This window comes from Lepisosteus oculatus, chromosome 3 (assembly GCF_040954835.1).
Source record: "Lepisosteus oculatus isolate fLepOcu1 chromosome 3, fLepOcu1.hap2, whole genome shotgun sequence".
NCBI lineage: Eukaryota > Metazoa > Chordata > Actinopteri > Semionotiformes > Lepisosteidae > Lepisosteus > Lepisosteus oculatus.
This window is the reverse complement of record NC_090698.1, coordinates 11,908,876-11,918,026: the sequence shown is the minus strand read 5'-3', so window position 1 is coordinate 11,918,026 and position 9,151 is coordinate 11,908,876. Positions and strand designations below refer to the sequence as shown.

At 43.4% G+C, this 9,151-nt stretch overlaps 1 protein-coding gene across 3 annotated transcripts in view; it reads left to right on the top strand.

The window, feature by feature from the left end:
* Nucleotides 1–7,655: 7,655 nt before the first annotated feature.
* LOC102693478 (prostaglandin D2 receptor 2-like) overlaps nt 7,656–9,151 on the top strand; it is a 65,137-nt gene continuing 63,641 nt past the window's right edge. For all 3 annotated transcript variants that reach the window (XR_011188877.1, XM_015340392.2, XM_069186821.1), the window contains exon 1: nt 7,656–8,513. The gene's annotated coding sequence lies outside the window, so the exon portion shown is untranslated. The remainder of the gene's footprint in view (nt 8,514–9,151) is intronic.

Sequence of the window (9,151 nt, the reverse complement as noted above, 5' to 3'; positions counted from 1 at the left end):
GCCCTCCATGTTAACCCTCTTTAAAACGGATGTGAGTTTCAGAATTTTTAAACAAGATTTGAAATGCCTACTTCTCCACTGGTGGCTTGTGAGACCCGAGCACACAAAACTCCCAGTGGACAGCAAAAATATTTATGCTAGGAGACTTTATTTACCCAGACTCCTCTAAACACAGCAAGAAAGACGTAACCCAATACCAACTGAACGCCAGCTACAACCAAGAGTCTTTCTATAGTTCGGACTAGTCCAAATCGCTCCTTCACCAATTATGTAATTAATCAATTAATCCACCTCACATGAACCTTTGTACAGTACTAGAAATTGAAGCCTTAACGAATTCTAGTGTTCTGGGCTGAGGCGTCGCAAATGGTCCAATCGATTGAATGTCAACACCGTGCTGAAGGAGGCACCATCCTTCAGATTACTTTAAATCAAGGTCCTGAGTTTCTGGTCATCACGGATCCCACAGTACTGCTCGTTAGAGGTGGGGTGGCACTATGTTCTGGTCTAATTCTGCATACTGGCCATCCTAAATGGTCCCTGTTAATTTAGCATTTCATTGCACTTGTGTATATGACAATAAACTGAACTAATTCAACTGGTGAAGTAATTCCTGGCTTCTCTGATCTGTGATGCAGTGGGGCAGAACTGCTTCCACGCAGCTCTTGAGTGGGACCTGCTCTTCAGTGCTTGATGAAAATTGCTCCTCTCCTGAATTTGGGATTCTTCAGGATGATCATTCACAATGTAAGCCAAGATCTTTCCCATCTGATCCTAATGACACACCTTGCAGGCTTGTTGCTGTTCAGGCTGCTGTTATCAGTTCCCAGTCCATTGCTGAGACATCTGCTCTGGGCTGACACACCTCTTTGTTTCAAACGATTTACTTGCACTTGTATATGAACACGGTGATTATCACTCACAGCTCACTGCCTTTCCTTTCCATCACTCCTCGGCTGCTCTCTGGGCTTTGAACAGGACTGGAATGTCTTGTTATTGATCAGCAATCGGGCCAACACTGGTGTGTGCTACGAGTACAGCAAGTTAACGATCCATATCACTGAAATGGAGATGAAAGTCTGCGAGACCAAGCAAATCTAGAAAGTACCTCTCTGCTTAATAACTCACTTAAAATAAAACTAGAATAAAGAGTGTCAGCTCTTTTAATCCATTGAGTCAGTGAATACAGCTACCACAGTTTTACACCTATATCTGTGAATTTTTTAGAACAGAGATAGAAAATAGATGGATTTAGGAAGGACCACAATCCAAAGTTTCTTTATGCCTCTGTCCATTTTCCTCTTTTTTTCTCCTATTAGAAGAAGAGTAAGAGCCATCTAGCACTGACAGCAAAGTGAGAATTGATAGGCGGACTGACAGCTCACAGAAGCTCTGCTCCTCTCTGTCTGCTCACATGTTCACCTTGGTGATAAGTATCTCCAGTAATTATACAAGAGAAAAGGCTCACACCAATTCTCTGCACTTCACAGCAGTAATCTGACTGTTAATGAAACCAGAGGTCTGTTTCGGATAAATCCCAGCTTTAGTTTCCTGCTTTGCTAATCCCTATAAAATGAACAGCAGCTATTCAAGGCTGGGTTTAGTCGTTAATGGGTTGTTTGTATTTAAAGGGGATGCTTTTGTTGTCCGATTCGTCTGTTTCTATGCTGTTCCTTATTTCTGCATATTTCCTTAAGAGTTACCCCAGCAAGAACAGCTAAAGAAAACAGCTTCGTGGAGAGGAGGGAGGAAAGATGGTGAGTGTACCAGTCTTGTGTATCCTCAGGTGTGTAGTGTCTCTCCGGCTGGGTTCAGAGCATTTTGTAACTAAGGATAATTTTCTGTTCAGCCTTCATCACTTCAGACTGATAAGAACCTCTGAGACAGTATTTTCTTCTGGAATAATTCACTTGGAGATATTAGACTCTAGGTGTGAGGGGCAGATGAACAGAAGGGCTGCAGAAGAAGATGGAATTTATTTTATTGGTTAATTAAGGTAGTTGGGTAAAAGTCTATTTTGGGGGGATGGCACAGTAGCACAGGGGTTAGTATTGCTGCCTTGCAGGGCTGGGGCCCTGGGTTCAATTTCTGCTCTTCATGTGGGATTCCTCCAGGCACTCCTATTTCCTCCCAAAGTCCAAAGATATACTCGTAGATTAATTGTCTTCTGGAAAAACTGGTCCTAGTGTGAGTGTGTGTCCTAGGCTGTGTGTGCCTTGTGATTGACTGGTGTCCTGTCCAGAGTGTGTGAGTGTGTGTGTCTATGTGTGTCCTGTGATGGACTGGTGTCCCATCCAGGGTGTATCTCGCCTTGCACCCATTATTTGCCAGGATAGGCTCCAGCTCCCCTGCACCCCTGAATTGGATAAAGTGGTTAGAAAATTAATAAGTGGCTACCTTGAGGCACCTAAGGTGCCTTGTTCAAGCGCAGACTGAACTATATGGCTCCAACTGTATTTCCTATCTGGGTCCCATTAGTGACCAGCTGTGCACTGTCTCCATGGTGGGACAGACTTCACCAGGTGCCTTCGCAAGTTGCTGGAACCACTATTGCATGGAATGAAGGAGACTCCTCAAAGGCGGATGGTTGTGTCAGCCCAGGAATCTTGCTTTGCTTTTCTGCTCTCTGACCTCCTGACTTTCACCTCTATCCCATCTTGTCCTCCTCTTCTTGAGATCCCTCTCAGAGATGTGGCAGCCAGTTTCCTGTTTATAAAAATCTGTGCCATGCCTTGATTTCCACGGCTATGCATCATGTTAGCACTTCAGGATTTATTGTCACTTAATTGTGGAATTCTGCAACTCTTAAGGGCAGCTACCAGCACCCACAGGGACTTCAGTGCATTCCAGCTCCTCCTCCACACTTTATCCCACAATCTTCCCTAGTCTGCACATTTATTTCTTCACAAGTTCTGTTTTGCAACCACCTTTTCCTGAGCCGTGTTCTCTGAGCACATAAGAGCGATTACAAAGGAAAAGAGGCTCATCTAGCCTGTCTGGTAGCAAACAGATCCCAGGATCTCATCCTGTCCTTTCTTGAGAAAAGCCAGAGTTTCAGCGTCAACAACATAGCTTGTTCCCCACTCCCACCACTCCTTGTGTAAAGATATGTCACCTGCTCTAGGTCTCAAGAGCACTTCCACATAGTTGGATTTTGGGTCCAGTCAACCTGAATTTTATTATTTTTGACACTCAGGACTGTCAGAGGAAACAACATAACTAAAAGTCCAAACAGGCAAGCAGATCAGTTAAGTCATACCTTTGTGGTGGTGGTGTAAAACGTGGCTGGGATGAAAGCCAGCAGGTACAGTGTTCCTCATAGAACTGAAAACCTCTGTTCCAGCACTCCATGAAATTATTTTTGAGAACGTGATTTCAGGTTGGAGTATAAATGGTGCCAAGGTGAATACTTTTTAAAATAGAAGCGATGGCAGAAGAGAAATGGCGTCCCAGTGAGAAAGGAAGAACTTTTTCCACTAATCAGTGTATCTAGGTTTCATCCTTGGGACTAATATTCAAAACTGTTCTAATCAATCCAGGCACTGTAAAACATGACCAAACACACCGTAGCATCGAAAAGTTAATATAAAGTGAAAAGTGATATCTTTGTTAATGTAAAAAAATATATAATAGTCATTTTCTTTAAAAAGTTCACTTTTTAAAACACTGTTTTCATTTTAAAGCATAATTGCCAAAAAAAAAAACAAGAAATAAACTGGAATCTCAATGGATTAACTCTCCCTCATTGATTATTAATATGTAGGTTCTTCTAGTAACCCTAATGCTTCCTGTGATAGGTTTTGGCTCCCCTTGGATTAGAAAAAAGAGTGAATGGATGGTGGCCCTAAACCACCACAGTAAGCCCTGCAAAATGAGGTAACTTCCACATTGTGTCCCCCTCAAAGTTAACTGTTAAGGGCTTAAAGCTTTTTTTGGTGAGTGTAATTCAGCAACCCTTTGTCTTTCAAGTTGCACTCTTCATAAATTGATTGCCCTGCTCTTATTGCAACTCGCTCGGGTCTCCGACGATAAAGCAATCAGACAATTGTAAATAATAGGAGGGAATAAAAACCACTGTTCCGTTTTAAAATTATGATGGGCAGGAGTTTTACAATACCTGCTTCTAATTAATTTAAAACTGTGGTACGATGCACCATTCGCTCTGGCAAAACCGGACCTCGTTGGTTTATTAACACTTATAAACACACAATTTATTATTCTATTGCCCCCTTGTGGACATTCTGTGATATCGCAGCCTCTTTTTGTCTTGTGTTATGATTATGATGAGGCGTTGCTTGTTATAATTATGGGGTATTGAATACAGTCGGACAGAGGTAAAGAACAGAACCAGTTAATTAAAGGGTCTTCTAAAGAAGAAGGTTTTGAGTCCTTTTAAAGGGTTTATTTTAATCTGACTTCTAAAGTTTTGCGAATCCTGCGCACATTTTCACCAGGGATACGTACTGTATTTCGGCCAACGCAGACAATTTCACTGTGAAATTCGTTTACCGTCCCTGCCCACCAGAGGGAGCACTACATTAGAAGGACGTCATCAGCACGCCTGTCCGTGTTGTGGACATTATCTGTGCTCGACATGTACTGTATGTGGACCACATTCCATTGCACCATGTTTACCAAACACTTGTCTGGATTGACCAGACAAGTAGGGTAAGTGTGCCCTACCTTAAAATCATGGATATCTCAATGCCAAACCCGTGGAGTCTTATTATTTTTTGCTATGTAGCTATATTTAACCAAAGCTAAAGAGAACTACTTTCTTAACTTACAGGAAGGTAACGTATTAACACTTAACATTATTACCACTTGTTGCTTGAGCAATGCAATTGTCATTTTTCATTCCGGAGTTAACATTCTGGTGCTTGTAGGGGACAGAGAATTACATCACACCCGTCACTAATGTAACGAATATGTCCCTGCGTATCACAGGGATCTCAGCCGGGCAGGCTGGGGGAGCTCTCCTTTAGCTCAGCCGACAAGTTCTCTGTTGCGTGACGCCAGAGACCCCGGTTCGCGTCCAGGAAGTGAGGAACAAACTGGCAGGACAGGAGCGGGCGAGGGCAGAAACCCAGTGGTGATTCGTGAAATGGATGACAATTTCTTTACTGCGGTAAATTATAGTTCACGGCACACTTCTCCCTTTCAAACTGTTTTTTTTCTCTCAGTTTGCACTCATCCAGGCTTTTAGCACAAACGCTTTTCTCTGGGCATGGAGAGATAGCCGATTCACTGCAAACATAAATGCTTAAGCACTTTTCCGTGAGACCGTGTCTCCCATCGCTTGTGTTTTGCCATTTATAACCTGATCGCTCCCAGGGTGCGTTTGTTGTGGTTCGGCTATGTCCTGAGGCTTCTCATCCAGAGCCGCTTCCTTTCCTGACGAAAGAGGCGAGTTGCTGCGCTTCCTGCTGTGCGAGCCCTCTGCTCTCTGTTTTAACATCTTCTCACGCTCGGTCCCTTCAGTGGCGTTCGTCAAGCCTGTCTCGGATCCTGCCGGGTTCGGGACAGGAAAGAGAGACAATTCAAAGAAAGTCTCACTGTCTGCTCCGATGTTTGGGAGCGGACGGTGAGGGAGAGCGGTGATTTCTGACCTGTGACGAGGTCACATGGCTCTGCACAGCGGCGCGGTTTTGTATGAGGTTCACCGGTCACAGCTGGACTCTAAACGTGCCTACAATCACTGGATGGTGGCTCTCTTTTTCTTAAAAAATACTTCAAAGCAATTTAATTGGATATTATAAACGAGCAGCATGGTGGTGCAGTGGTTGGTATCATCATCTTAAAGTGCTGGGGCCCTGGGTTTAACTTCACATCTGGGATGCTACACTGGAATATGAATAGCTTTAAAAAGGTGAAGTTGGAATTCAAGAAGCAATGTGCTTCGAAACACAGCAGAAACATGCCAAGGAGTCTGAAAATGTTCCATCGGTGTAACTCAGATGACTAGGTTTTTTAAATGTTCTTAGGCCAGAAATCACCTTCCCAACTCCTGGGGAGCCCCAAGCATATTTTATAGTTTACTTTTAAATCACCCATTTCTAAAGATCGGAGACAGTTCCACTGTGATCAGTTAAACCAGTGATCTATTAAATTAAGTAATGGAGTTTTACTGAGTTTGCATGTTCTCCTCATTTTCATGTGGGTTTCCCCTGGGTGCTCTGGTTTCCTCCCACTGTCACGCCCTCTGCAGCCAGAGGGCGCTCCTTCTCTGTCCTGTCCCTAGTTTCCGGTCTGCTGTCCTTCCTGTCCCTCTCTTTCCCTTGGGCTATATATTTCCGGGTCCTGCACTCTGTCCTCGCTCAGCATTGAGGTTCGGATGTCCTGAGACCCGCCTAGCACCAGGGCGCCCCATGTCCGCTCCCTGAGGGCATAGGTTTCTATACGGCATTCCTGAACTCTTTGCACTAATGAGCCCGGGCCTTTTCCCCGTCTCGCCGCTACGCATATGGGTCTTTTTCCGCTCTCCTGCTCCCCACGGTTTGTCCCTTTGGACGTCCGTGACACCCACAGACCAAAGACACACTGGAAGGTTAACTGGCTTCTGGGAAAACTTGAGTGTGTGTCTTTGTGTCTCTTTGTGCCCTCCAATGGACTGGCGTCCTGTCTAATTTGTACCATGCCTGGCACCAGTTACTTTCTGGGATACTCACCAGCTCTGCTGCAACCCTGAATCGGATAAAGCAGTCAAGAAATGGACGGATCGATATACAGTACTGTGCTTTTAAGCCCAGATGTCTACACTTGACTGTTACATATACGTATCCTCAAGTATCCTTAAGTACAAGAAGTATCCTCAGGCCCAGAGATCAAGGGCATAGAAGTTCGAGAAACAGATGACAAAGAAAAACTACTGCAGCTTTTGTTAGGATGTCAAACATTTCTTTCAATAGGATGAATCAATCACAGAAATGCCGTCTTTTCTGCATCCTCAATAGTAGCCAGGATAGAATAAAGGGCGTGTTCAGCCCTTCAGCTCAATAATGTTGAAGGGAGTTTGTCCTATCCAACCCCATCTATTGACGTGGCTGCTTTTAATGACTGTTTACTTTGTCAACAAAAACAATTTCCTGGAACAAAGCCAAGCAAAGAGATGGAAACTGGGAATGACAAAACAAACTGAGGCCGTTCATCCTGTCACAGTCTCTTCATTTCTAGCATCTGATTTAAAAACCTCATCCAGGCACAGTCAAGATTTAGTGCTGCCCTATGAACACTGCTAAAAATTGGAAAACATTTTTTTAATGAATTTTTTTCCAAGTTGTCAATAAAACGGACTTCCAGATCCTGTTTTTTGTACAGAAATGCAAACGAGAGGTCAAACGAGTGGAATGTATGGTCTCTCATAACCAAATTGGGCATAAAAAGATCCACCATTATCAGATTGTGGATTGCCTACAGGACCATAGACTAAACTCTAAACTTCACTGGCAGCCAGAGGTATCTATTTCTCTGCACCTGATGTAGGCAATGAAGATTGTAGAGGAGGTACAATTCACAGAGGGAGGAAAAAAACTACTGATATTTCTAATGAAGGTTTACATTTCAGTTACAAGAATTATAGTTAGTGTACCCCCCCCCAAAAAAAAACAAACATCCATTTTTTAACCACTTCTTCTAATTCAGGGTCATTGGTAGAGCTGGAGCCTATCCCAGCAAGCAACAGACACTGGGGTTGCCAGTGGAGACTGAGGTATGCCATTCCATTGCAGGGCACACACAGACACACACACCAGGGCCAGATTTCACAGAACCAGTTAACCAACCAGTATGTCTTTAGATTGTTGGAGGAAACCCACACAGCATGGTGAGAACATACAACCTCCACGCAGACAGTACCACAGATCCAGAATTGATCCTAGGGCTCCAGTGAGGTAGCGATGCTAACCAGTTTGCCACTGTGCGGCCCCAAAGCCATTTAGAATTAATTCCTTTTGCTTGCTTAGTATCTATTTTGTATTCTAAACCGCGCAAGGACTACAGACAACACTCATCTACAGAAAGACGCAAGACAGTCGAATTGATCATTTCAAAACCAGACATCTGATGTTGGCGAACACGTAGCTGAAACTGCACATTGCAGCTTTGAAACGCCTTTACGATTTTCTTTCCAGTACGCGATCTATAGCACGTCCCAGCATTTTACAACAGCTCTGCCGCTTTAAGAAAGATTTAGAACTTCTGCACGAAGTCCTGGTTGGAAGGTTTCTGCTTTATGCCCCTCGGGAATAACGAAAACAACAGGGACCGGACTGGGCTCGGATCCAGTTCAAACACCAAGCACGCGCCATCAGGGAAAGAAAAATTTGCATTGCTTCAGAGATCTGATCTGCTGCCGTCTTTCCTAACTCGCCCTAACAAGTCGGCACAGAAGACCAGCGGTTTCTCCTTATGGAGACAAGTGCCGCAGAAGCATCTACAATTCTGGGAACACTCAAAAGTGCGCCACAATAACAGACCCGCAGGTCTTAGGAGCCAAACAGTTCTGTTACGGCAAGGTAAGCTTTTGTTCACTTAAATATTTGTTTTTCTCACAAATCCTTTATGCTCCACCATTACAAGTGTGGTGTATTAAAAAGTAATAGATTTGATTACTTCAGCACACGCTAAAAAGAACCAGATGTCTGTACAGAAGCCAGCGTTTCACAGTTTTCAATTCTGAATTAAATCGGAATATAAATAGCTCCATAAATGCTCCATTAGAGTCACTCGGAAGACCAGGCTTTTAAAATATCCTTCGAGCAGAAATCACCTTCCCAGCTCATGGACAGCCAGCCCTAGTCTAGCATGTTTATAGATTACAATTAAATCACCAGTTTCTAAAGATCTGGGACAGTCCCACTGTGATCAATTAAAACCGAGAATTTGTTAAATTAAGTAATTCAGAAATTATATAGGACTAAAATAAAAAGATATCTTCAGATGACTATCTTGATTTATCGATAGCTTACTGTTGTTACCAATCTATAAAAAATGGTGATCCTTATGAGTAACCAAAATGATCCTCTCCTGGACCAGGGCCTGAGACTCTTCTCTTGAGAGAGAGAGAAAGGTGTTTATGATGACACACAATTTAAATCTTTTATCTAGGAATTGTGGGGGAAGCAAAAAACAGGCAATAATTTACAAACATCTT